Here is a 26,460-nt window from a genome sequence, read left to right as displayed (position 1 = left end):
GGGGCTTCCCTGGTGGTGCAGTGGTTGAGGGTCTGCCTGCTAATGCAGGGGACACGGGTTTGAGCCCTGGTCTGGGAGGATCCCACATGCCACGGAGCAACTAGGCCCGTGAGCCACAACTACTGAGCCTGCGCGTCTGGAGCCTGTGCTCCGCAACAAGAGATAGTGAGAGGCCCGCGTACCGCGATGAAGAGTGGCCCCCGCTTGCCACAACTAGAGAAAGCCCTCGCACAGAAACAAAGACGCAACACAGCCAAAATAAATAAATAAATAATAAACTCCTACCCCCAACATAAAAAAAAATTTATTTCAGCTCACCAATTTATTGTATAAAAGAATCCTGATTATATATGATTAGCTCAACTCTGCTATATTAGTATGTATAACTTTTGTTTTCGAAAAATATTGCATGATCAACAAGTTTCATTGTATACAGTTTGCCATTCAATCTAAAATTTGTATATTTGTGAGTGTGGATATAAACATGCAAAGACTTGGAGGCCCTGAGTCTTGCTCTTTTCAACAGCCTGCTTCCATGGCAACAGAATCTATTAGAAGCAACCTTGTCACCACAACTTTAGGTCCAAATAATTTCACAGAAAAGATAAAAAGGTATGTGGCAACTCTATCTTGCTCCATCTTTTACATAAAGTAATTTCTCAGAAATATGATCAGCACTTGAGACAACAGTGATTAAAAATTAAAAGGCCCCGAGAGAGAGAAAAAGACTATCCATAACAAGGATTTTGAAAGCTTAATGAAAGGTAGAAGAAAACATGATAGGACTGCAGTCTTTAAACTTTTTTGCACAGTGAACAATTGATCCAAAGTTTAAAATGTGAAGATTTAGATCGTCATTGGGAGACTAAAATGTTCATCCTTAAGGGTTTGTACTTACAGGCCCATGAAGAGAAAAAAAATTTCATCCATTAAGGTTGAAGAAATCCTAAATTTATGGTGTCATTTATTACCTGGGTCAGAAAATTAAATATGAGTGCAAATACTTCATTATGTCCTTTGAACTTTGAATGTCAGAGCACTTTCTCCAAAACAATAAAGGCAGAGGTGCCCTAGTAGGACACAGAATTGTCAGCCCAGCATTTTTGTTCTTGGTTCACTGGCTTTCCACATCTCTGTGCTCTAAAACACTGTGTTGATTTTGCTGAACTCAGTAGGTCATAGAGTCTTCTCATAAGGTTAAGGCCATAGAATTAATTCCTGTGTACATTAAGTTTTATGGTCACAGACAGCACCAAAATTTTCACTAGTCACAAGAAAGACTGGGCCAGCCAGCAAGACTAAAAACTTCATCTTCAAAACTGTTTACTGACGCCATCATAATGATTAAATATAAATAAGTACAATACATATTACCCATTTGTATTTAGTTTTATTTTATTAGGGGATGTGGCTCAGGTTGTGATTGTTTGGTCAATATATCCTCTTCAGAGATAAGGACAGAGTAATTTCTGTAAAGAGCAATAGACACAGGCTGGTCACTGGATATTCAATTTTAAAAATTTACTAATAATTTAAATAAATGTAACATGAGTATATATGCAATCGACATCTCATATTGTCTGATGTCCACAGCAATATACATAAAGTGAAAGATTTATATTCACTTTATAGAGACTTTAGGACTCTGTATTATTATTTTGTGAATTTCAAAATACACAGACAAATTTTAAAGAGTTTAAATAAAGCCTATAATAAACAAGTATTTATTTAACATTTATTGTGTACTAGGCACAAAGACTTGGGGAAGATGCAAAGACAAAAAAGAAAGCTAATCTCATCTTCTACTGTCTATCTGGGGAGTTGCCCTTGTAACACAGAAATAAGGAGGTGAATAAGGAAGGATGAATAGGGAAGTGCAGAGTATAGAGTGAATTGGTAGATAGATTTAGGATTTAAAGTTAGAGTATTAGGACTTAAATTTATAACATTAGAATCAAAGTTTTGGTGCTTTTAAATTCTGCCCCAGAAGCCTAGTTCATGGTAAAGTCTCTAGTGGCAAAAAAAAAAAAATCTACTTGCATTCTTGTAAGTATTTTTTTAATAAATGTCTTCCTCTACCAGAATGCAAGCTCCAAGAGCACAGAGACTGTCTACATCTAACTTAGCATAATCACTAGCAGGCAGTAAACCTTCCATAAATAATTGTGGACTGGTTGAAGAGAGCAAGCCAAGTGCAAAAGCTACTTTTTTGTTAAATTTCTTTTAATTTTTAAGCCTAGAATTTTTTAAAATTTCATTTTGATATATTATACTTGCAAAATGTTGCAAAAATACTACAGAGAATTCCCATATACCTTCCACCCATATCCCATAAATATTATCTTATATAACCACAGCACTATCATCAAAATCAAGAAATTAACATTAGAATCAACCTTAACATTAGGTAATACTATTATCTAATTTATAGACCTTATTCAAATTTAGCCAATTTACCCACTATGTCCTTTTTCTGGTTCAGGATTTAATCTATCATGACATGATGCACTTAGTTGTCATGTCACTTTACTCTCCTGTAATCTGAAGCAGTTACTCAGCCTTTCTTTGTCTTTCGTGAACTTGACACTTTTAAGAATGCTAGCCAGTTATTTCTTAGAATGTTGCTCAATTGGAATTCATCTGATGTTTCCTCATGATTAAATTCAGATTATTCATTGTTGGTAAGAATACCACAGTAGTGATGTTGTGTCCTTCTCAGTGCATCATATCAGGAGGCACATGGTATCAATTTGTCCCATCATAGGTGATATTAACTTTGATCACATGATGAAGGTGTAAAACAGCTGACAGAGAACAGTATTTTGTTACAGCAGCCCAGACAGACTAAAATAAAAGAGATCCATGGCACACACAAAATACATTAAGACACTTTGTAGAACAATCAGGTATGAAACAAAAAGAAGAAAAAACATTCTCTTTCTAATCAGTTGATAAATTTACAACAATATAGGGCTCTTCAGAGTTTCTGTTTTATCTTGTGTCACTTTTGGTAGGTTGTATTTTTCAAAGAATTTATCAATTTCATCTAAGTTGTAGAAATAGTGGCATAAAGTCGTTCATATATTCTCTTATTACCCTTTTAATGTCTATTAAGATCTATAGTGAAAGTCCCTCTTTATTCCTGATACACATATAATTTATGTCCCCTCTCTCTATTTCTTGATCCCTCTCGCTAGGAGCTTATCAATTGTGCTGATATTTCAAAACAACTAACTTAACTTTGTTAAATTTTTCAGTTGTCTCCCTACTTTCCACTGATGTTATACCTTTCTTCTTTTCACATTAAAACATTTAAAAGCTATAAATTTCTCTCTAAGCACTGCTTTAGCTGCACTGTACAATTTTTATAATTTTGTGCTTTCATTATTAGTTTAAAATTGACTAGTGAATTCTTCTTTTACCCATAGCTATCTATCAGAAAAACTAGAAATAACAAGTGTTGGTGAGTATGTGGAGAAAAGGGAACACATGTGCACTTGTTGGTGGGAATGTAAATTCATGAAGCCACTATGGAAAACAGTATGGAGGTTCCTCAAAAAGATTAAAATTGAACTACCATATGATCCAGCAATTCTACTTCTGGGTTCTTATCCAAGGAAAAAGAAAATACTAACTTAAAAAGATATATGCACCCCCATCTTCACTGCAGCATTATTTGTAATCGTCAAGACATGGAAGCAATCTAAATGCCCATCAATGGATGAATGAATTCAAAAATTGTGTCATATGTATACAATAGGATATTATTCAGCCATTAAAATAAAGGAAATCCTGCCATATAGATCTATCTATCTATCTATCTATCTATCTATCTATCTATCTATCTAGATACAGAGAACAGATTGGTGGTTGCTAGAGGCAGGCCAGGGGGTTGGGGGTGTGGAAAATTAGTCAACTGGGTTTTTTTCATTTAATCAACATTATAAAAATAAAGGATATTAAAAACTTTGTCATCAAATAAAAAATAATAAAGCAAGCAAGAAAAATACACTTCTTTCATGCTATGAAAAGTTGCTAAAAGCTTGTCTTTCCAATAATGGAAACTTGGAATTGATGTAATGGATAAAAGGAGCTTATGAAACATATATAGGCATTCTTGATAAAATAAAAATAAAAGCTTAAAAGATATTGCTTTTGGGGGCTTCCCTGGTGGCGCAGTGGTTGAGAGTCTGCCTGCCGATGCAGGGGACACGGGTTCGTGCCCCGGTCCGGGAAGATCCCACATGCCGCGGAGCGGCTGGGCCCGTGAGCCATGGCCGCTGAGCCTGCGCGTCCGGAGCCTGTGCTCCGCAACGGGAGAGGCCACAACAGTGAGAGGCCCGCATACGGCAAAAAAAAAAAAAAAAAGATATTGCTTTTGGTAAGGTAAAAAAGTGTTTATTTTTTAATTCTGCTTTAGAAGACAGATGTTTTGCTCTTCTTGACTAGTAGATGCAAATACAGCTTAACTGTTTTCCAACAGGAAAAAAATTATATTCAGTATTTCTTTTATTTTTTCCTCTGTTATTTTAATTTTTTTTTTACTGGAGTATAGGTGCTTTACAATACTGTGTTAGTTTCTACTGTACAGCAAAGTGAATCAGCAATACATATGCATATACCTCCTCTTTTTTGGATTTCCTTCCCATTTAGGTCACTACAGAGCATGGAGTAGAGTCCCCTGTGCTCTACAGTAGGTTCTCATTAGTTATCTATTTTATACATAGTATCAATAGTGTATATATGTCAAAGACAAAGAATAGCATAAAAAGGATAAGTCATTGTCTTGCCATTCCTTTTGTGGTTCCCAGTTCACACATGTGGGCACATAGTTCACAGTGTAAATTGATATATTGATCTTTCAAATGATTACTTAAGAACCATCCATTTAAACTTGGACCATTCAAAAAATTTTCCTTCTCATTCAACAACAACAACAAAAGGTAATAAAAATCTTTCTGTGATGCCAGACTTTTCCTAGTGAAAATATATGGTTTGCCATAACCAAAGTAATTTCCTTTTGAAATCCAGGGTGTTCACGACTCCCACCAGTAGACACCGCTAAGTAATCCCTGTGAGTCATATGTGGCTGTGCAATCCTAGTCATGCTGTTAAGATAGCTGTCTCCTTGATGAGCATCAATGGCGTTGTGCAAATTTCTGAACAAATGTAAGGCTTACCCAGTGTCAAAGTGGGTAGTACCAATTTAAGAAAGGTGAGAATTTAGTAAGTCCTTTGAGACTGTCCAGAAAATACCTGAGAGATTTTTAAGAGTGTAACAAAGTAGAATGGAATTTCCCAGAGATGGTTGACTTAAGGAAAACCTCTTGGTCTCTTTTAGAAATTTGTCATTTGAGTAAAAATAAGATGCATGATTACTTTATCCCTAAGTGCCGATTAGGACCTCAAATAGTGCCTGGTGTCCATAAGCAAAAGTAATGACAAACTAGCTATAAAAATAATCTCAACCTTTAGATAAATTGTTGATCTTGATGTTTCTCTCTGTTGTGTTAAAAAAAAAATAGAAGTAGGTTATTTACTTCCAAATGTTGAGGGATTCTCTAAATATCTGATATTTTCACTACATATAGAAGTCTGGTCAGACAGGTTTCTTTCAGTGTCCTAAAGATATTGTTCCACTGTTTTCTGGACATTATTGTTTTTGATATTAAATCATTTGTATTCTTATTCTCCTGTATGTAATGTGTTTTTTTTTCCTCTGGTAATATTTTCTCTTTACCTTTATTTTTCATTAACATGTGCCTAGGTTGGTTTTCTGTGTCTTTCTGCAGTAAGATTCTTAAATCAAAAATTAAGATCTTTTGAGCTATTATTTGTCAAATATTTTCCACTCTAACCATATGTTAAAGTTTTTGCTATTTCCCCACAGAAATTGAGGCTCAATTCATTTTCTTAAAAATCTTTATTTCTTCTGTTCTTCAGATTGAATAATTTCTGTTGATCTATCTTCAAGCTTACTGATGATTTCTTTGTCATCTTCAGTCTTCTGTTAAGCTTCCAGTATTTTTAAATTTCAGACATTTCCAGAATGGCCACCATCAAAAAATCTATAAACAATAAATGCTGGAGAGGGTGTGGAGAAAAGGGAACCCTCTTGCACTGTTGGTGGGAATGTAAATTGATACAGCCACTATGGAGAACAATATGGAGGTTCCTTAAAAAGCTAAAAATAGAATTACCATATGACCCAGCAATCCCACTACTGGGCATATACCCTGAGAAAACTATAATTCAAAAAGAGTCATGTACCACAATGTTCACTGCAGCTCTATTTACAATAGCCAGGACATGGAAGCAACCTAAGTGTCCACCAACAGATGAATGGATAAAGTAGATGTGGCACATATATACAATGGAATATTACTCAGCCATAAAAAAAACGAAGTTGAGTTATTTGTAGTGAGGTGGATGGACCTAGAGTCTGTCATACAGAGTGAAGTAAGTCAGAAAGAGAAAAACAAATACCGTATGCTAACACATATATATGGCATCAAAAAAAAAAAAAGAAAAAGAAAAAAAAAGGTTCTGAAGAACCTAGGGGCAGGACAGGGATAAAGACTCAGATGTAGAGAATGGACCTGAGGACACGGGGAGGGGGAAGGGTAAGCTGGGACAAAGTGACAGAATGGTATGGACATATATACACTACCAAATGTAAAACAGATAGCTAGTGGGAAGCAGCCACATAGCACAGGGAGATCAGCTCAGTGCTTTTTGACCACCTAGAGGGGTAGGAGGGAGACCCAAGGGTGAGGAGATATGGGGACATATGTATATGTATAGCTGACTCACTCTGTTATAAAGCAGAAACTAACACACCATTGTAAAGCAATTATACTCCAATAAAGATGTTAAAAAATTTTTTCAGACATTTCACATTTCAGTTCTATAATTTTCTAATAGTTCTTTTTCATAGTTTCTATTTCTTGGCTGAGATGTCCTACTTGTTAGCTCTTTTTTTTTTTTTTTTTTTGCGATACGCGGGCCTCTCACTGTTGTGGCCCCTCCCGCTGCGGAGCACAGGCTCTGGACGCGCAGGCCCAGCGGCCATGGCTCTCAGGCCCAGCCGCCCCGCGGCATGTGGGATCTTCCTGGACCGGGGCATGAACCCATGTCCCCTGCATCGGCAAGGCAGACTCTCAACCACTGCGCCACCAGGGAAGCCCCTTGTTAGCTCTTTAAGGTCACATTTTCCTTTACGTCCTTAAACGTAGTTATAATAGCTGCTTTAAAATCCTTGTCTGATAATTCTAGCATCTGCATCATCTAAGAGTCTTTATTGATGACCTGTCCTCTTGAGTAAGGACTGCAATTTTCTGTTTCTTCATTTGTCTGGTTATTTGGAATTGTATTGTGTGAATGATATTTTGTAAATATATATTTTATCTTGTGAGTGATATATTGTAAAGATTCTGGATTTTCTTATATTCTTCCAAAAGCATTGTGGGTTTTGTTGTTGTTGCTGTTGTTGTCTCAGCAGACAGTTTATTTGACTGAACTCGAAATCCAAACTCTGTATCCCTGTAGAGTGAAGCAACTGAAAGCCTATTCAATTATTTTAGCCTTAGTTACTCCATACATGTGCAATTCAGGGGTCAGCCAGAGATAGTGGCAGAGTTTATACTCAGAATTTGGGGGTATCCTGTGTTGATTTTCTCTTTTCCTATGTTTTATCCCTGTATTAATTTCCTAGAGCTGCCATAACAAAGTATTACAAACCGGTGGCTTAAAACAAGAATTTATTCTCTTACAGTTCTGGAGGCTACAAGTCCAAAATCAAGGTATTGGCAAGGTTGGCTTCTTCTGGAGGCTCTGAGGAAGGATCTGGTCTATGCCTCTCTCATAGGATCTAGTGGTTGCCAACAACAGTTGGCATTGCTTGGTTTGTTGCTGCATATTCCAATCTCTGCCTCCATCTTTACAAGGTCAGTTTTCCCTCTGTGTATGTCTGTGTCAAAATTTCCCTCTTCTTATAAAGACACTGTCATTGGATCCATTGTAATTCAATATGATCTTACCTTAATTATATCTGCAAAGTGTCTATTTCCAAGTAAGGTCATACTCACAGATTCTGTGTGGAAATGAATTTTGAGGGAAACACTATCCAACCCAGTACATTCCCTTACTTCCCAATTGCTGTGGCGGTCTCAAACTCTATCCCCTAAGTCTTCAAGCCATTAAGACTACAGATTTCTATCCAAGTTTTAGGTGCTCCTTATGTCACTGAGTGGGCCTGCACTCAGTCAAAAAGCCACACACACAAAAAGAAACTCATAAGGGCTATTCCCTTCTTCCCAAAATCATGTCCCCTCCAGATTTTGCCTGCTTTTGATCTTATAAGAATTACGCCATCACATCTAGAGCAGACTCACCTGTTTTTCTAACAAGTTTAATAGAAAAAAACTAAGAATTAACATTTTGCTTCATGTTAAATAACATGTATGGATTATGCTATATTTTTAAACCATTACTTAACTCTAATATGTTAAATATTTCTACTTCATCACTTTGAAGTTGTTTTTCCCCATCAGAAAGCATGCACGGTATCTGATGAATAAAATATTAATAATAATAATATATTTATTACTGAATGTTACAATTACTCTTCTAAATGCCTTATATGTATTATTTCAGTAAATCTTCACATCAACATACAAGTTAGGCAGTAGTTTTACAGAAGAGAATTCACTTTAGAAATGAGGAAACTGAGGCCCAGGAGATTAAGTGGCAAGTACCTGTTACACAGGTAGTATATGGTGAATTGTAAGAGCCCATGCATATAGCCATTATGCAGTACTGCCTCCTAAAAACACAAATTGTTGTCTTTGACACTAGCTTGGATCATTATTAACCACAAAAAATTAGTTATTTATAAGGCTGCATTTGTCTAATTTTCCCTAATTTCTAGTGTGTTGTGTGAAGTAAATAGGAAGTAAATAGTAAATAAATATTGTAAATATATGATTTTATTAAATGGAATAGTTTAATTTCAGAATCAGAGTTTATTTCATATTTTTCATTTTTCTAGTTTATATGATTGATATATCAGAAATTCTTTAAGCACTAAAGGAAGTTCCAGAATTCTCAAACTTGTACATTCTCTTTTTAAATTTATCTACAAGGCAAGAAGTATAGGAAAATTAGATTCAATGCGATTAGTGCATACTCTGCAAATACTTGCATTATATTTTGTTATACCCTTAACTTTTATCATTGAGAAAAAATCCCTTTCTCTCTCCTCTCTCTCTCTCTCTCCCTCCCTCCCTCCCTCTCTTTCTCTGTCTCAGCTATTTGCTCTTATCATAAACATGACAAGCTGTAAGACATGAACAAGTGTGTACTTAAGCAAAATAGTTATTTCCTTAACTTGACTCAGCAAGGCACCCTAGAGATTAATACTGTTACTGATTTCACAGGTCTCTTGTGCATGTGAATTTCCATGAGATTCTATTCAACTGGTGTAACTAAGAAGAAAGAACAATGTTCCTCTATACAAGGTGGGTTTTGCATTGTCCCACACATAGCCTGCTGATGGCCGTGGGATGGCAAAGTCATCTTCATTAGACGGAATTTAATAGTGAATCAAAGTTCTTGTGGAGAATAGACTGATCTAAACTTTAGCCTCCCTTGGGTCCTGCTGAAAGATTAGAGGGAAAGAGTAGGGCCTTAGTAAGTTGAATGTATCAGATTGTTTTTCACTAATAGTTCTCTTGTAAAACTCTGAAAACCACCCAGTTTAACCCTTAAAAAAGGAGAAAGAAAAAGGAGTAGGATATGGGGAGGGAAAAAACTCAGATAGTATACTACGGGCATTGATTGCATTGATTTTTGAGATGTGCTGTTATCCCTGTAGCAAGTTCCACAGGTTGGATTATGTACACATGACCAAAGTTTGTCCATCAGAAGTAAACCAGTTTTCATGCTACATTTAATAGTCCATGCCAGATGCAACAATGCTATAACTTTAATAAAAAGTTTATAAAATATAATTGCCTTTAAGTTTCGTTCTATGTTTGGAGATTCTGAGACTCAATCTAAGGGTGTAGCTCTTTGATAAAATCTTTTCAAAAATATTCTGAATCCAGGAAGAGTTAATGGTGGAAGAAAAAGGAGGAGCAGCAGAGGTAAAATGTATCAACCAGCACCTGTACAGCAGGATCAGACATAGTTAACAAGAAAAAAGGAAGGAGAAACAAATGTGTTAGGTGATCTTTAGTCTAAAGAAATCTCTGTTGGGCAACTGGGCGTTTTGCTCCTTGCCTTTTATTTCCAACTTCCTTTCAAAGAATTCGTTAAGTGAAAAGAGAGATGATGGCAGCTCAGTATATCAAAGCTCAGTTATCAGTTGGCTTATTCTAGTATCTTTAGTCTTTTGTGGATGCCTTATGATGTGTTGTGTGGTAACACTGGAAAGTCAATCTTATACCAGTGATTGCCACATAAATGTTAAGGAGTCTGAAAAAAAATCACAAAATAGAAATTGTTGCTCTCTCAGGTATAAAGTGGCACTGATAAGAATTAATGTATCCAAAAAGATTTGGGTAGGTTTCTTTTTCCTTTTTGTTGGGGGGACGGGGGTTGTGCAGAGGGATTGACTTATTTTTTAGTAGGGTGAGAAGGAATGTCTAAGAGAAAGAAAAAGGCATAATGGAGACTGTTTCATCATCAACTTTTTTAGAATTGGCTGTAAGCACGCTGTCCCGATTAATGACAAAACTAAATAAAAAGCTTACTGCCATGACAAAGAAATCTGTTTTCTGTAATATTTTTATCTTTAAAAATTCACAGGAACTCTTAAAATTTAAACCTCACTTTAAAATCAAAGTACACCTTTTGGGGGACAAATGTACTTTTGCTAAATCTATAACAGGAAGACTTTTAAAACCCTTGAAAGATAGTGTACTGCTCAGCAGGAGACACCCTCATAGGGATAGTGAAGAAAATTGAATGAAGGAAGGTACAGTTGTCACAGCTGTGGGTAGGAGTAAAGGAACCAGTAAGAGATGGTGAGTCAGCCAGGGACCAGCAACAGCAGGAACCCATCACCACTGGAAAGCTACTGGGCAAGTGGAAGAAGCAGTGTTTCCAGACCAAGTGAGAGCTCAGCCACATGAGAGGGACACGGCCATAGAGCCAAAGCCAGAGAGAGGGAAGAAATACCCTGATCTCTTTCTCCTCCTGTCCACTTATCTCCTGCTGTGCCTCCAGAAGCCAAACCCCTCCAGAAACCCAAATGAACTTAGTGCTGCTGTCTTCAAGGATCAGAACCTCCCCTTTCACCAGGCCAGGGCACAGACCAGAGCAGAGAGAGGAAGGAAATTGACAGTGCGGTTTGCAGATGCAAGACCAATGGAGATATTGAAAGAGAAATCACTTTTTATCAAAAGCCAAGAGAGCCTGAATCACAGTCCTTAACGCATGAGGAGTCAATTTTCTGTGACTGAGACTATATTCCTGACTATAGCCTCAGTAATGATCTCTTAGCTGTGATGGATCACAGGTTGAATGCAATCCTTTTTCAGGAAAAATATGTTTAAAAGAACGTGTAAAAAAGAAAAGAAAAAAGATGCATGAGATTTTCTTTATGGACAACTTTGTCCATAAAAAGGACAGGTGTAATCTGTTTTATTCAGGTTAACCATACTAATTCTTATTTTTATTTTGGTATAACTATATGAGTTCGTGTCTTTATTTTGTTATAGCTGTATGAGGTAGCATGACATATTTTCTTCAAAATCACTTTCATCTACTCCTTAGAATGTTTTAACACTGGGTAGCATTGCATATTGATTTTAGTCTGCAAATCTTCTCTAAGAGGGAACAATACTGCAATGAAGCCACTGTTTAGATGAAATGATCCCTCGGGAGATAGAAAATACACCATGCATCTAACACTTTATAGCTGAAAGGGACTTTAAAGATCAAGTCTAAACCTTTTATTTTGCAAGTGAGGACAAAATATAGACATAGTTGTAGTTTTCCTATTGCAATACAGTGCTGGGTTTTAGGGCTTAAGATCAGAACCCAGGTTTCCTGGCTCCTTATCTGTTTTTCCCATCTTCCCATGGTATATAGTTCTCATTTATATTCTTATTATATAGTCAGACCAATTTTATTTCAAGGAAATAATAAATTCCTTCCTAAAATTACCTGTACAAAAGTGCACTGAGAAGATGTACCTGTCACCTTAATGTTTCTCAGCCAAGATGTGAAGATACCATGCAGAGTAGAAACAATGTCCCTGTGGATTGTCAGAAGCTCTTAGAACTGCCTGTACTCATCTCTCTGTGAACCTTGGATCTGTCATAAGCCCACTGGCCAACTGTGCATTCAAAGGCTCAAGCTCCCTTGGCCTCATGTTTTCTCCACCAAACCTAGTTCATTATTTTGCAAGACCTATAAATGAAAGAATTTTACCTTGTGTTTTAACTCCATGAAAATAAATTGTCAGGGCTCACAAGGAGTTTCCTAGATATAAATCAATTCATTTGACTTTTGGTTCTGTCTTATCCTTTCACTTTGACACTCCTATTACTTAATCTGATCATTTGCTATTCTATTTCCTCTTTAATGTCTGCGATTTTTATCTATGTTGTCTTGCTTTGTTATACTTCCCTGCAGTAAGCAATGACATACAAATAGAGGACCCAACCTTTCAGGCAGGTGTGTGTTTGCTGTGTGCTTACAGATAGGTCACCAAAAGTCCATGCAAAATAGGGCACTTCACACGGCAGCAGAATTTCATCTGGAGTAACAGGTGTGTTGTAGAAGGGAACTGTAAAAGCCTCAGGTTGAACAATGGCTGTTGATGTTTGTCTATGTTTTATTCTTTCAGTTCACCTAATGGGTCATGTTATTGACATCTGAACTCTACAGAAATGGTCATGGAAACCTCTGTGCCTCGTGTTCCACTAGTATGGCGTTGATCTTCCTAGGACAAGATCACCAAGTGTTCTGCCTCCATTCCTCTCAAAATAAAAATTTGCAAATTTCAGCAATAAAATAGTTATTCAAGGAACATAGGAATATAAATGATTAGGCCTCTGGCAATAAAAGCTTAAAAAAGTTTCAGTCTTCTACTATGAGATTATAAAAGTAAAATAAATTAATATGTATTAAAGCAGGCGGTATTTGGAATGCGTTTTTTTTTTTAAATCTCCTCAATCAGAATAGTATTACATTTTAAAAAATACCCATTGTAAAGATTTTAAGGAGTGAAGTAGACTTACATCTTTCTAGAATATCTTAAGTTCTTGCTCTTTATAAAGTGGGTTGGCAAATCTGTGGCTCTCAAATATTTGTTTGTGGACTAGGGCCAGTCTGTGGCAAAGATTTAACCAGTCTATATTGAAAAGAGAAAATAATAGTAAGGGAAAAGGAGAGAGATTAAGATTTCTAAAATGCCGAGCTTTCTTTCCTGAGGGAAGACCCAACTTTCCTCTAGGATTTTTTTTTTTTTTTTTTTTGCGGTACGCGGGCCTCTCACTGTTGTGGCCTGTCCCGTTGCGGAGCACAGGCTCCGGAAGCGCAGGCTCAGCGACCATGGCTCACGGGCCCAGCCGCTCTGTGGCATGTGGGATCTTCCCGGAGCAGGGAACGAACCCGTGTCCCCTGCATCGGCAGGCGGACTCTCAACCACTGCGCCACCAGGGAAGCCATCCTCTAGGATTTTGCCAGTCTTTTCTTGGGGAGTTAAACGATTATGGTGATAAATGGAGGCTGATTTTTTAATGTCCTTACTTAACAGAAAGTAATTGACAAACCCATGTCAGTATTCTCTCTCACTCCTTTTTTTTAAATTTAAAATTGTTTACTGATCTGTGAAATGTACACACCTAGGAAGGTTCTTATAAGCCCTAAGATGCCAAAGCTGACTCTACTGAAGAGCCAATCAAATGTAGCTGAACTGTTCTATTTCTGATTTATCACAACTGTTGCTATCAATTCCAAATGCAGACAACTTGAAGATATCAATCCCTACCAATGGAAGGTGAATTGGAAATTTTAATCTTGTTAAAAATTACTCATACCTAGTCGGATTTTCCTCATTGTCCTCACTAGCTTTGTTAACTGTCTCCTTACTCTTCAACATGACCTCTCAGTTGTCTTTTCTATCAAATATTGACACTGGAATTTTCCAAATGATTCCAAATCATTACACACTGCTTATATTTATTTTATTCAACAGACCAATCCTTAAAAACGGAACAATTCTCTCCAAACCTCTAGCACTGAAGAACTGAAAGCACTAGCAGAAGTTAACAACTCAGGCAAGCAGGTAGTATGAGATAAGAAAGTGGCTTTCCTAATTATTAGGGGAAAAAAAAAGTACTGAGGCTCCTACATAAGGAATTATTTCCAAGTTCGCTACTCTGCTGGGAAAAATACCCCTGAGCCTTCTTTTTGCAGTTCACTGAAATTTATTTATGTGAAATTACTGACGGCCAAAGAGAAGAGCAAATAAATAGCTCTGAGCACTGTCTGCCTCACTCCACCCATCAGTGAAAGACCCTGAGTGTCCATCTTCCGGGGCCTGAAGAGACGAGGGAAAGCTTTGGATTGGCTTAATTCTTTGGGCTGAAAGTTCTTACAAATAAAGTTTGTGCCCCTCTCCGAGTCCTTGGACAGCCTGCACAGGGCCAGGACTTGAGGCAAACGAGGAGGCACTCACTCTAGGGCCCTGCAGGCTCAGGGTTGTCACTGTGCGACCTGCCCCTCTAAGCCTTGCCCTCCAGGGTTGCCTCATCCTGGTCCTGAGCCCACACGTTAATGCATTTGAGATTTGATAGCAAACCCCCAAACAACAGCATGGGTGGGCGTCAGGGGTGGGATTTATCTTGCTACACCTAAAGAATGAATTTAGGAGCGATGCCTGGTGGAGAATGGAAGGACCTTTCCTGCTTGTCAGCAATGAAGAATATAAAAAGCCACAAAGTTTTTATACCTTTCATGCATGTTTCACGATATCTTTTTTAATAACTTCTTTTCTTTATAGCTTAAAGATTGTCAGTATGTAAACAAATGCCCTTTCAAAAATGATTCAAAGGGCGCAATTTTTGGAAAGTATGTTTTCCTCAACCCTTCCCTCTCTGCCATTGAGAACTGTTAAGCCATAATCAGCAAACCCCTTTAGCCTTAACCTCTGTGCAGTTTCTGTGGTTCTTTACTTGAACTGAAGCATTTCCTCCAGGAGACTATTCCTGCGTTAATCTGTCTTCCGAAAAGCAGCTCTAAAATGGGATTAAAGGCACAAAGATTTTCTCAAGGGTAATGCCCGGTTGAGAGAAAATGGAGAAGTAGCCAGCACAGGCTGGGAGAGCTGAGACTGTGGTGCAGGTATGACAGGGCACGAAGGAGAGAGAGAGGGAAGCAGACTAGACAGTCCTGCAGTCTAAGGACGGGTCTGCAAGGCCATCGAGGGCCCATGAGCAGTCCTATGTCTCCCTAGAGCTGCCTTTTGCCTTAGCATCACCCCTGCCGTACTTGGTCAGTGCTTGGGGCAGCCTGTGGGCAGGCTGGTGCCAGAACCGGCTGCTGGGGCCCTTGGTTAGTTAATCTCCCTGTAGTTGGAGGTCTGCAAGGCACATTCTCATGGCCACCACAAGGCTAGCTGTGGCTTCTTAATCTTTCACATGCCTCAGAATTAGGACTGGTATCCCTTACTCCTCTGATAAAACTTTTGGACCATTCCTCCTCTACTTTCTTTTTAAGAACAAAATAAAACCATGAACTTATCAAAGCAAGCAAACAAACCAGAACAGCAGCTTTCAGACCCACGCCTCTTAGCGGGCCCATCCGCTGAGCACTCCTCGTTCACTGAACTTTGATATTGGACAGTGGTCTTCCCCACTCTAATTCTTTCCAACACAGCAGGTAAATTCAATACCTAGGCCTCTCAGTTTCTCATCTTCTTCATCATCATGACCTTCTCCTTTACCCATTCTTCCACACACCCTCAAAGGCCTGCTCAAATAGCACATTCTTAGGGAAGCCTTCTCAGAAACCCAACTTGATCGCATCCTCCTGTCCTGTACTTCACAGCATCTCTGCTGCTCATTCAGAGCTCAGTGAGTTTTGAACATATATGTTTAACCATGTTATTTGACTATTATCTTCTCTTTACCTTTAGTTCCATGAGGGCCAATTAAGTCTGTTCTGCTCTTTTCTTTATTCTTAGCATCTACAAGGTACCTGGCACATTGTAGATAGTTAATAGATATTTTTTGTATAACTAAATGACTAATAGACTAAATAAATGAATGAATGAGTAGATGCGAATTGAGTTATGTGAATGAATGTTGTTGCCAAGGGTTATGTCCGGCTAAATTTGAAATATATATAGCTATTAATGTAATTTAAAATTTCTGAAGAATTAAAAAAACTTTCTTCATTATTTTATAGCCTATTACATATTTTTTCAAAAAATTATGCTTCACTTTATCATCTAAATGACTTTGGATTTGTTTTTTATCTTAAACTACAAACGTCTTGACCACAATGTTCTTTACAAGTCATCTAAGGCTTCCTAGAAGTTCATAGCCCAGGGTCTTACACATAATAGAATTTACTATATACGGCATTAATTTGCAATGCATTAATTCAGCTTCTCTAAGATCTGGTGTTTTGTTTTGCCTAATGGAATTAACCATTTGTCTGATTTCTCTTCATTTGTTTTCACTGAGAGACATGGTTAACTTGACTTATACTTGGGGATTTATTTTCATCATAAGATCTTTATAAAGAATGCATCCATTTCTGATCTTTTATTTTTTTTGGCTTGGTTTTTATTTTTCTGAGTTATTATGCTTTGATTTTTTTTGTGTTTATTTTTTCAGGATTTAATTACAATTAAGTTTAAGGACCTAAGTGTAGATTTTCTACGACTGCCTCAGGAAGTTTTTGTTTGTTTGTTTGTTTGTGTTTTTTTTGCGGTACACGGGCCTCTCACTGTTGTGGCCTCTCCCGTTGCGGAGCACAGGCTCCGGACGCGCAGGCTCAGCGGGCATGGCTCACGGGTCCAGCCGCTCCGCGGCATGTGGGATATTCCCGGACCGGGGCACGAACCCGTGTCCTCTGCATCGGCAGGCGGACTCTCAACCACTGCGCCACCAGGGAAGCCCTCAGGAAGTTTTTTTAAACATGGGTGGAGTGCAGCACTATTTAAAGGAAAGTATAATATTTTGATCAGTTTTCCATATTTAATTTACATTTTTTTGAAGTTTGCTTTTTTAACAGTTTTATATATTAAATCAAAATATGTAATTACAAATATGACTGGCATCTTAGAAATTTTGCCTTGGAAATGAAAGTGTTCTGATCTTTATTATTCTTGGGTTTCCCGTCAGGTTTAATGCTAAAATTATTGTTTTATCCTACTATCTTATTTTCATCTATTTTCTCCTCTAATTTAGTCCAGCATTTGTCAATGTTTTTGTTCTCAGGACCTCTTTATATTCTTAAAAAGTATTGATGATTCCAAAGAGCTTTTGTTTGTGTGGGTTATATCTATCCATATTTATAATATTAGAAATTAAAACAGAAATATTTAAAATATTTATTTTTTCAATCATTTAAAGTAACAATAAACTCCGATATGCTAACATAAATAGTTTAATAAAATGAGTTATATTTTCCAAAACAGAAAAAAATACTGAGAAGAGTAGCATTGTTTTTCGTATTTGCAAATCTCTTAATAGAAAAGACCTGTTTCAAGAATCTAGCCTGGGGCTTCCCTGGTGGCGCAGAGGTTGAGAGTCCACCTGCCGATGCAGGGGACACGGGTTCGTGCCCCGGTCCGGGAGGATCCCACATGCCGCGGAGCGGCTGGGCCCGTGAGCCATGGCCGCTGAGCCTGCGCGTCCGGAGCCTGTGCTCCGCAACGGGAGAGGCCACAATGGTGAGAGGCCCACGTACCACAAAAAAAAAAAAAGAAAAAAAAAAAAGAAACTAGCCTGGTGGTTACCAGCCAGGGGCGAGAGGGTGGGAGCGACTGGAGATATTGACCAAGGAGTACAAGCTTCCAGTTATAAGATGAATAAGTTCTGAGGATCTAATGTACAGCACAGTGATCAGAGTTAACAATACTGAATTATATACTTGAAAGTTGCTAGGAGAGTAGATCTTAAACATTCTCACCACAAAAAAGAAATGGTAATTATGTGACGTGATGCAGGTGTTAGCTAACGTTATGGTGATAATCATTTTGCAATATATAAGTGTATCAAATCAACATGCTGTACACCTTAAACTTACCCAATGTTAAATGTCCACTGCATCTTAATAAAGCTGGAAAAAAATTTTTAAAAATTTTTTAAGTGAGTAATGTATAGATTAAAAGAAAACAGCTCTTTCTAGTCATGCTGAAAGGTCAAGCAAAATCAGGAGTAAGCAGTGATCATTGAACTTAGCAATGTGATCCTGGGTCACACTGCTGATTCCTCACCGCTTCTCTCACCTGAGAAATTAAATATTTAGTTAGGCATCTCAAAAATATGGGAGTGTTTCTATTCTAACATAATCCATATGCCATAATAATCTTAAAGGTGGTCTGCCCTTACTTCTATCTTATTTCACATAAAAACACTAAGTCAGAAAATAAAAAAGTCATAAACCATATAATTACCAAACATCCAGATGGTCCTACACTTCTTAAAATGTTCTTCCTATTCTTATGCAACTCTCCTAGTGAGTTTATTCCTATAATCTTGTTTCCTTTTCTCCTACATATAACTAATAGTGCATTCCCTGTTTTTCATTAAGGCATGAAGATGAATGGACTTTTGATTTATGACTTTCAGGTTATTCGAACTTATGAAAGATTTTTTTATAGATAATCATAAAATTATGATTAAATAGAATTTGAGATTATATTAAACACATTTGTTGAAGTGCAGAATATCTCTATAAATAAAGTACTGAACTGATACATCTTTTAAAGTAAGCAAAAATAAGAAAAATTTAAGACAACTTGCATTATCATAGATACACTTTCAAGGAAACTTTTTCAATAATTTACTAATAAAGCATTTAAGTTACCAACAAATTGAAATAATCTAAAGTTAATCAAGGTTTGACATATAAAATATCTTTTCATGTAATTACTTTCCATAACTATATTATTTCTTGATTATTTTATTTATAAAATTATTTATAGCCCCTATATATTTACATAGAAAGATGTCCACAATATATTGTTGAGCAAAAAAAAAGCAGGTTTTAGAATAGTGTGATTAGTATTATTCCATTCAGGATTTTTAGAAATCTACATATATTACATGTATGTTTGCAAATATATGGGAGGAAACTGGGAGAATATATGTCAAATTATTGACATTATTTATAGTCCTAGTAAGGGGTTAAAAGAAAGGATTGTGTTTTATACACTTTTATATTGTTTGGGATTTGCCACTAATAAATACTATTTTCTATGTCTTTAAAATATATTAGATTGTCAAAAACAAAGTTTCTCCTTTCATTTTGACAAAGTATTTGTTTTAGTATATACATGTCTGTAACTTGGATTATACATACTTTTCATATATTAAAATATATATCAATAAATATTCTTGTTTTGGTAAGAAGAGGGTTTTTTTTTAACAAATTAGAATCAGAATTTTAGGACTTCCGTTCTCTGGAGTTTTAAATAATCACAGCTGCACAGGTGCAAAAGCTACAAGACAGTGAATCAAGAATGATTGCTAGAGACAGCCTGCATATTTCTCTTAATGTAAAATCCTATTATGAAATAATACTTTGTGGTTCTCTGAAAATTGAAGAAACCAGTTGCAATCATTTAAGTTTTATGAGGTTTTTTAGTTAATTGCATTTTCCAGCTTTCTTATTAGTTGCATTGAGGTAAATCAAGATTTTGTTCTCCTGCTTTTAGTTCTATGTGCTTGTTTTCTAACATGTTGTCATAGAGATCAAGAAGAAAGAGACTTTATGTCTAGTGCCAATTTGTTCCAAAAATGAGACCAATTGTCACAAAAATACATAAAGTACCTCAAATTACCAATGACTTTCACCAAAAATCCAAATACAGTTATTACATATTATCAGTAATAATACAACTCTCATCTTTACTACCCTATACAAGAGACTGTTTTCTCAACTTTTTTAGTTTACCTTGAAAAAATTGTTGTGTAAAAAGCAAGGTGAAATGGCCGGCAGATCGTGTTCACTAGGACAAAGCAACATCTCACAGAAAACCTTTAACCTGAAAAACATCAACCTGCATCCTTTCACTTGTGAGAAGAGAGTCCAAGTGTCTGATGCAAGAAATCTAACAGGCAACAAGAACCCAGCACAATTAGAAACACAGCAGAGAAAGAGCATGCAATCAGCTGTAACTAACCATTTTTCAAAGAAAAATTTCTTTGAATTCCAATCAAGACAGCTCTGTCTTGTAGACTGGGGATGATTTTGAGGGGTGGGCTCACGGGAATATTACTAATCCTCTAACTCACAATAGCAAACCTCAATAGACTAGCCTTCCACACTACATGGCTCTGACTCAGCCATGGCAAATTCACTTATCCTGTTTCAGGCTAATTAAAATAAGTTTGTGGTAGCAATTTTACTGAAATTCTAGCTAACCTAAAGCAAAAGTAAATCGTAATATGCTATTTTCCTTATCTACTGAGTCGGAACCAATGCCAATTCTAGATTTGTCAAGAGTGCTCAGTACATTGATTATGCTTCCAAAAGCCAAATAATAAACATCTTTTAAATTATTTCACATGAGTAATATTGTTCACACACACCAGATTTCACCGAAAAGAAGCAAGGCACTTTTCCTTTTCTCCCGATCTGTAAATCAGTAAATATCCATGATATACAGAACACTCTGTCAACCACTGCATTTAGGTGAAGGGTGGGAATATTTATTCTTTTCCATTGTACCTTTAAAACATTTTTATCATGAGTATTTTTGTCAGTTAAATATAGCCTCGGTTGTTTTTTCAAAACATTACTTCTCTTGCAAATAGTCTCGGATAAAAAATATATACTCTTCTTATAAGTGATCCAAAGAAAACCTGTGATATCTTTGCCTTTCTCCGAGGGGGAAAAATGCCAATTTATTTTTCCTTTTATGGGGAAGATATACTCCTTCTATTCTGGAGATATTCATTCACACCATTTTCTAGTTGGTAAAACTCTGATTTTAAATATTTGACCATGTCAAAGTGAGAAATAAATTTACTAAATGGTACCTTGCTGCCTATTTCCTTATCAAAGTGTGTCAGCAAGAGTCCCATCAAGAAAAGAGCTAGGAAAGCAGAAACTGCTCTAGATATTTCTATCAGGAACCAGGTAATTCTTAGAAAAATGGCTCAGAGACTACTGCAAAATCTCATATCTCAGAAGTCCACACGCCTTCCTGCTGCTGCCAGAGGAAGGAAAACATGGCACCAACTTCTCTTCACCCTGCAGGTCTGATACAAATGCATCTCCTAGCAGACTCTAACTCAGAACATGGCTGGGAATGTAGTTCTTAAGTGTCCTGCTATCTCCATACAAAGGAGAACACAGCAGAGGGGAAATGATGCTAAATTGCTAACAGATAATATGTAGGTAGCAGGTAGGATTGAGGTGAAATCTGTCCCAGTGGTAATGTCCAAAGACGTTTAAGCTGTGATTTAACAACTCATTGTATAACTACTGAGATGAATAATAGTTATAATCCACTCTCAGTTATCCATTTAGGGAATTTTCCTCTTTGATCCTCCCATTTTTATTTCCTTGACCACTTGGATAGGGAATTTAAATCCCCTAAATACTTCCTAAATACTAATTTCAATGATCTAACAGATAAAAACCATAAATTAACTTACCATATACCTGTATCTACATTACTATATATCTATGGAGAGAATATACTAGGTGCAAGGCATGTACTGGAAGTCGCTCTGTCGGATGCAAAGATAGCCCCTGCCTTTCAAGTGTTCACAATTATTGGGAAGCGAAATGAAAATACAATCAATATAACTCAAGGCAGATTGTGTGCAACTAACAAGAGGCAAAAGAAGAAGTAGAGCAGGAGAGATTCCTATGAAGTAATAATGAGGAACTGGAGAAAGCCATGGGGAGGCAATGCTTTTTGAGGTGTAAGGATTCTGACAGATGGAATTGGAGTGAGGGGCATGCCAGAACAAGAAGCCAGAGTGAGCAAAGTGAAGAGGCTGAAGAACTTGCTAGCATTAAAGTAGCAATAGATACTACAACAGATGCCCACAGGGGCCAGCAGTGATGGAAATGAAGCAGCCTATGTGGAGACTGTGGCCAGAAAGTGAATGCACAAGCCACCTAAGGAATGTCCCTGGTGAAAACGTTGGCCCCGTGTTATCAGAGCTTCCATTGTTCAACCGAAGTGAAAACTCATATTCTAAAGTAAAACTCCAATTTTAAATTGTTAACACCTAATTAAAACAAAAACTAAAACAACTAAAGCCTGTTCAAATCAAATAAAACGCATCTATAGCCCATATATGGCCCCAGGGCCATCGATTTGCAACTTCTGGGTCAGATGCCCTCTACAACCCCATCCAAGGAATTCTGGTTTCAATTATGAACTTCATTGAATAATATATGTTCATCTTTTAAAATTATGCATATTAAGCCTTACCTCAGAAATTTTCTTCCTATAAATTGTGTGTCTTTGAGTTTCTTCATAAATCATTGTAAAGCTCTTTAGACTTTCATTTGCAAGGGGCCTAGAGTGATGTGGAGAAGTGACAAGAAAGGGAAAACAGAAAGAAGATAATTAGAAATGCAGATTCTACAGACATTTACCAGTGTAGCTAATATTTATCAGTCTCTGAGAATTGAAGACTGATGATTTTATTTATTTTCACTAACCAGGGAGAGGATAATGAAAATTGTTTGTAGTAGAGGAAATGTTGACTTTCTGGAATAATAATAATTAATTACATTAGCAGAGGTATACCCTGCTAATATACCCAATGAATATAGATATTTAAAATCCAGTCTACTGTAATGTTTCCTTCCATGTGTGGACATTCTTTATTTTCAAACATTGCTTATTAACTAATTATTTCCCCCAAACTGTGTGATCATACCATCATACATAACAAAAAAAAGGATAGTAATAACAGGGCATAGGTCAAGAAGTAAAAAAAAAATGCCTAAAAAGTAGCCTTAGTGCTGTCTTGCTTTACAAGCAGTTTCAAACTGAGTTGAATGCTGTACCAGTGAAAAATCGATCTACGTTTTGTAAGAAATTTAACAAAAGACGCAAATAATATCGTAAGCCATTACATAAAGTTTCTACTTTCAATCAAACAGGCCAATGTTAATATTGAATTAACTATGTTAATACTTCTGATCACATAAGTCTTCTGTGTGTGATCTGCCACCAGGGGAAATCACATTTATCTGAATTTCAAGGAGGAGAGAACTCCTCAGGAGAATCTCTTTTAATAGTGTCGTTATGTACTCAGAAAACATTTCAGACTAGAAACTTGGATAGATATTTGAATTGGGCTTTTCCCAATAGTGGTGCTTTTTCAATAAGATAGCAGAGTAGCTAATGGAACATAATGAAAAAGATCAACAATAAAATCAACAATTTCAGAAAAAGAAAAAAACCACCTGACAATGTTCTCTTGGCTTACAGTTACCGCTTCACAGAACAAGCAGTGTAGAGTGTAGGTAAGCATACATACTTTCAGTCTCAGAACAAAGAATAAAAATCTAAAAAGGTAAAAATGAAAATGTGTGCTATTCCGCTGCAATGTGGCTGAGAGTTATAAAGGCCCTATGAACAATATTGAGTTTGTGGCGGCACAATCACATCACGAAAGATTTACTTTCACTCTGCAAACTCAATATAGGGCAATAACAGTCTATTACAAGCAGAGCAATACAACATCAAAGGAATGTTTAAAAGAACCAGACAGAACCTTTAAATCAACACAATTGGGTTATCTTCCCCCAAAGGAAGCACCATGGGAGAGCTCATAGCACGGTTTTTCAAGAGGTATTACTAATTTACCATAAGTTATATTTAATACACTTTTAAAATGTGTTTTGTAATCTTTCTCCACTTTTTAGAACACAGAGCAATAAATTAAAAGAGAAACAGTCCCCAAAGAGCAAGAGACTGGGAGAAAAAATGACAATAATTTTATTCTTTGGGGGTTTAACATTTCAAATAATTTTTCCAAGCTGAAAAGGCTGTATTGGATCTTTTCCTTCTCAATTTCAATAAGATTCTTTAAATATGAATCTAGAGGAATAATAGTAAATAAAATAATAGTAAGTTTCTACTATTTATATTTATAAAATTGATTCCAAATTCCATTAAAAATAGCAATATTCATCATAACATATTTGAAAACTAGTAAGACATCCTCTTTAACATTTCCAGTAAAGAAGTAAGCAATTTTATTCTGCCTTCTTATGACTGAAATGAACATTTGACAGGTTGAGTTTCTTATCCAGGTCATGTCAAAAATGGTAACAGAATTTATTGTGGAGTAGTACTATTCATTGCTGGCAGTTCTCAGGCATTTTCTCAGCATTTTACTATTTCCACATGCATTTCTATTTTTAATGTATATAATAGTGTGTTTCATTTAATAAAGTATTGATATAAGGTATTATTTTTCTATGTATAAAGAGATGTTACTTTTCTATATGTAGAGCATGGGTTTTGTTGTTATAAACTTTAAATCCACGCATTTGTGTTTCCCATGAGGATAAAGGGAATAACCGAGTATCATCAAAACTTCGCCTCATCTATTAATGTCTGATATTTGCACACATAAAGTCATAAATTTCTATATGATGCTAATAGAACTGCTTCTCCAATTCTTTCAAAAGATTTTTGCCTTTTGTTTAGCATTTTTGTTTTGGCTTAAGTTATCTTGATTCATACCAGAGATATATATGCAAAAGGCTTTAAATTCTGGATAATTTGTATCTGTAATGGCTTTTCAGTACATGAATATTTTAGTACTGAAAACACACCCACAGCAGGTGCACGAAACTGCCTGTAACACATGGCATATGGGAAAGTACTAGGGTTTGTCCCTTTTGATATAGCACGGTTTTATTGGCATCATACTGTAAGATTTTGTAATAAATCAGATAGTGTATGGATTTATACTTATACGTCTGGTATTGGAAAATATTTAATTCATGTTTATAATGTTTTTAATTTTATAACCAGCTTCCTAAATTTCTTTTCAATTGACCTTTGTGTCAAAACCATTTCATTTGAAATTGCCCATTACCAGATAATCTTTTCAGCTATCTGAGTTGTTTTGCCCTTTTTCTTTTTTGAAGCATGTTCTTTTTTAGAAGTCCATCCAACTTCTTCATACTAATATTGTGAATTTAAAGGCAAAACTCTGAACCATATTTGTTATACTTGTGCCCGGGCAGTAGAAATTAATTTCATCGGTTATTACATACCCTTGGTGAGGTTTTTGGAGTTCCATTATTTGAAACAATTGGTGTGAGTGTGATAGAATTTTCATATTTCATATTGATGTGATTAGGATATGTGTTCCCAACATGTGTTGGCAGGTTTAGCTTGTTAGCTTGTTTATAATCATCAGACCTGGTCCACTGAAATAATAACTAGGAATTCACATTTTTCCCCCATCCACTCAACCAATTCTCTCACTAAGATCCAATGTCCAACAAGAAGCTTCATGTCATACGCAGTTCCAATGTTATAAAAACAACCACACTGATATTTGTTCACTGCCTGATGTCAGCACAGTGGTTAAAAGAATATATACCCTGGAGTCAGACGTGACTTTGAAATTCTGCTCAACTACTTAATAGTCACGTGATTGTGTCTCAATTTCTCTTCTATAAACAGAGATAACAGTAATATTTATAGGTTGCTATAAGGATAAAATCAGATTTTGCTTATAAAATGCCTAGCTCTATGGCATATAGTATGTCCTCATGAGATGTTAGCTATTCTTATTGAAAAAATATGTTCAGAAATGCTCTGACACCTTCCAATTAGCGTCATGAGTATTACAAAGTTTACCCAACTATGGAACCTACTGGCTGTGATAAAACAAAATAAGAATGTTGACTCTTGTGCAGAGATTATAGGACCAACACCTGCTGCCTAACAGTAGTGGGACTCATACCAAGTATCAATGAATGAGTAACCACCCTAAATAGCTATCACAGTCATAAGGCAGTTGGTTCTATAGTCTAGATCTGTTTAAGAATTGAACCAAGTCACCTGCTGACTATAACAGCCATTCAGAGGAGTGATATAAAATTTAATGTTAGTGATTATCTCTTATGATATAACATCATGTGTATATTGCTTTCCAAGACTTGCTTAAAGAACATTTTAGAAATGATACTCAGGGTTGTTTCAGTAATAGAAGTGAAGCACCATCTATTTTTACTAAATCATGGCCTGTAAAAAAAAAAACTGCAATT

General features: G+C 36.3%; 1 long non-coding RNA gene across 2 annotated transcripts in view; it reads right to left on the bottom strand.

Moving 5' to 3' along the window:
• The window catches only part of LOC137224031 (uncharacterized), a 216,414-nt gene that overhangs the window by 52,603 nt on the left and 137,351 nt on the right, over positions 1-26,460 (bottom strand). For both annotated transcript variants that reach the window (XR_010943191.1, XR_010943190.1), the window contains exon 3: positions 22,646-22,733. This is a non-coding gene — a long non-coding RNA (uncharacterized lncRNA). The remainder of the gene's footprint in view (positions 1-22,645; positions 22,734-26,460) is intronic.

This window comes from Pseudorca crassidens, chromosome 4 (assembly GCF_039906515.1).
Source record: "Pseudorca crassidens isolate mPseCra1 chromosome 4, mPseCra1.hap1, whole genome shotgun sequence".
In the NCBI taxonomy this organism is placed as follows: domain Eukaryota; kingdom Metazoa; phylum Chordata; class Mammalia; order Artiodactyla; family Delphinidae; genus Pseudorca; species Pseudorca crassidens.
This window is presented reverse-complemented; position numbering and strand designations above follow the sequence as displayed.